Source organism: Haliotis cracherodii, unplaced genomic scaffold (genome assembly GCF_022045235.1).
Source record: "Haliotis cracherodii isolate W230 unplaced genomic scaffold, xgHalCrac1.p SCAF_14, whole genome shotgun sequence".
NCBI lineage: Eukaryota > Metazoa > Mollusca > Gastropoda > Lepetellida > Haliotidae > Haliotis > Haliotis cracherodii.
In genome coordinates, this window is record NW_027266269.1 from 31,805,202 (window position 1) to 31,808,783 (window position 3,582).

The following is a 3,582-nucleotide window of genomic DNA, read 5'->3' on the forward strand; positions in this document are numbered from 1 at the left end:
TCGGGGTGACGAGCGGACGCTTTAACCACAAATGGGGCTGCCCAACCGCCCAAAGTCTTTTCGAAGTTAGATGACCATGACGACATTACACTGTTACGGATAATAACTCCTTTATTGTGAGTAACGACATTTCAGGCCACCTCTTCCCCCTTCATCATGAGAATACAGCTCTCTGATGTCACAATCAGCCCCATCACTCTACATTCGCGGTACCTAATTGCCTTCTCTTCCGTTAATTCTGTTGGCTTACTCGTAATCTTGTTATCGCTGTACATTTACCCCGTGTAAATATATCACCATGAATTTTATATGTTAACACAATACGATTCCTCAGCATTCTCCTGATGGAGGTGCAAGAGGATTTCCTGGAACGTCCTTCACAACAATAACAGAAATTGTTATCTGTTAGAGTGTAATGTCTCCACCTATGTTCTTTCTCTAAACTTGTCAATCACCTTCAGTATACAAATGTACCTGCATCACAAACCTGGAGAGACCCGTGAAGATCCGGGGTAGAATAGGTCTTCAGCAACCCGTGCTTGCCGTAAAAGGCGACTATGCTTGACGTAAAAGGCGACTAACGGGATCGGGTGGTCAGGCTCGCTGACTTGGTTGATGCATGTCATCGATCCCAATTGCGTGGATCGATGCTCATGATGTCAATCACTAGATTGTGTGGTCCAGACTCGATTATTTACAGACCGCCGTCATATAGCTGGAATATTGCTGAGTGCGGCGTTAAACAACCAACAAACCAAACAAAACCAAACAAAACCAAACAACCCTGGAGAATGGGGATGGGGGTTGAGCGTGGTCCAGGAACAGGGGTCAAGGTTTGAGTGGAAGGGAAGGGGCGTTTGGGTATTGTTTGAACAGGTGCCCGATGATCTTCATCTGTAATCTGCAATCTCAGCCCCCTGGTTTGTCGACCATCGGCCCCTTCACAACCCGACCTCTGTCCCCGGAGGACCGCCTCCGTGGGCTAGTCGTAGAGCGTCCGCCCGGAGAGCGGAAGGTCCAGGGTTCGATCCCCGACCGGGTCATACCAAAAGACGTTAAAATATGGTACTTTTTGTTACCCTGTCTGGCGCTCGGCATTAAGGGTCTAAAACAAGGACTGGTCGGCTCGGACTCAGTATACTGTGTCTGAGTGGGGTATTCATGTTAAACTGCGGCATGGTATCTCAGTGAGCTAGCACTATAAATCGGCATCATTCCGGACAAGTACAAGCAGCCACACAAACACACACACGTACATGCTCGTCGCTATATAAGTGCAATAATCTTGGACGCGACGTTAAACCCCATTTCACCTCACCTCACCTGTCCCCGGACCACGCCCTCTTCCTAACAACACAACGTCCGTGGCGAACGTGCCTTTATATACTGAAGATGATTGACAGCAAAACTTGACACGTGGAGTGTGAACGGGTGAGACCAGGACATAAAGACTTGATGTTCTTTTATTTGTCATAAATAATCACATAAAGCAGGTGTGCTACAGATATAATCCGACATGACCGTCATCAGACGCGTAATATAGCCAGTGTGACAACTGGGTTATTTTATTGTCTCTTTGTGAAGTAATCCTATTTCCTTGAAATGTTACTACTTATATAGCAAGTATTCGGTCAGATGGGATCAAAACCTGATCTGATTGGATAATAACTCATTAAGGCAACCGGTGGCGGTACGATCGAGCTACGAAAGTCCTGCCTAGGTCAGGTTACACAAACTTAAAAGATTTCCCGTACACTTTTACAGTAACGTTTTATATTTTTTTGATAACTAGACATTCAACAACTGTAACAGGTACATGTGTTCACAGTCTGGCATTAAAGCTGCATTATAAATGAAAAAGGTTGGCTAGTTCAGCCAGGTCTTTTCCGAGTACAGGAAGCTAGACCCACCCGTTCCGTACCAAAATTCGCTTGCCTGAAAATATCTTTGGTCACATCCAACCTTAGTCATCAAGTTAAAAAGACAGCACTAAATATTGAAAAACATGGTCAGTTTTTTCCTTCTGGAGGAATGTACATTTAAAAAAAATTAATTCTATCACAACCGCATGATTTCTCAATCTACATCTTTAAGAAAATTGTTGGTCGAACGACTGATTCTGATTTGGGGTGGTGGAACCTGTAGACAAATTAGAAGACATCTGCACGAGAAAAACATGTGATTTATATATTGTATATGCAGCTTTGCAGTATAATATTGGGTTAAACTTCTATACATTTTCCTATCCAACATGTCCACATGGCATCGATCCAAATCGATGTTCATGATGTCAATCACTGGTTGGATGGTCCAGATTCGATTAAAGTCATAATGTTACAAAACAAACAAAGACTTCTTCATATGTATTTCGACGCCACAGCTTCCCGTGACTGAGCCGGGCATACCACATATCAATTATGCCTATCAAGACGATTTGTCAATCAACTCCTGTTTTACTTCCAAAATCGTGATCGGGGTTCAAATCAGTTAAGTCCTCTTGTCATGTTTAACTCAAAACTTAGACAGATTTTGCCCGTGGCTACGTATGAATACTCTTTATAAGGAACGTATATGTAGTGTGTACCTGTCCTATTCACGGTGTGACTGTGAAGGGGTTTTAGGCCAGTGTCTTTTTTTCAGTGGTCGCAACTCTCCAGTTTCAGTCGCCAGAACGTCACTGCCATTTGTCTCTCTCCCTGTGAGGAGTTCAGGGCAAGGAGGTCACCTATATCTCACTAACCCTTGTCACTCGCCCTGTGAGGATTAAAACAAAAGAGGTCACCTGTAACTCACTACCCCGATGCTTGTCACCCTGTGAGGATTCCAGGGCAAGGAGATCACCATATCTCACTACCCCATGCATGTCACCCTGTGAGGATTAGAACAAAAGAGGTCACCAGTACCTCACTACCCCATTCTTGTCACCCTGTGAGGATTCCAGGGCAAGGAGATCACCATATCTCACTACCCCATGCATGTCACCCTGTGAGGATTAGAAACAAAATAGATCACCATATGTCACTATCCCATGCTTGTCACCCTGTGAGGATTAGAACAACAGAGGTCACCAGTATCTCACTACCCCGATGCTTGTCACCCTGTGAGGATTCCTGAGCAAGGTGATCACCAGTACCTCACTACCCCATGCTTGTCTCTCTGAGTGGATTCCAGGGCAAGGAGATCACTAATACCTCACTACCCCATGCTTGTCTCCCTGTGTGGATTCCAGGGCAAGGAGATCACCAATACCTCACTACCCCATGCTTGTCTCCTTGAGTGGATTCCAGGGCAAGGTGATCACCAGTACCTCACTACCCCATGCTTGTCTCCCTGAGTGGATTCCAGGGCAAGGTGATCACCAGTACCTCACTACCCCATGCTTGTCTCCCTGTGTGGATTCCAGGGCAAGGAGATCACCAATACCTCACTACCCCATGCTTGTCTCCCTGAGTGGATTCCAGGGCAAGGAGATCACCAATACCTCACTACCCCATGCTTGTCTCCCTGTGTGGATTCCAGGGCAAGGTGATCACCAATACCTCACTACCCCATGCTTGTCTCCCTGAGTGGATTCCAGGGCAA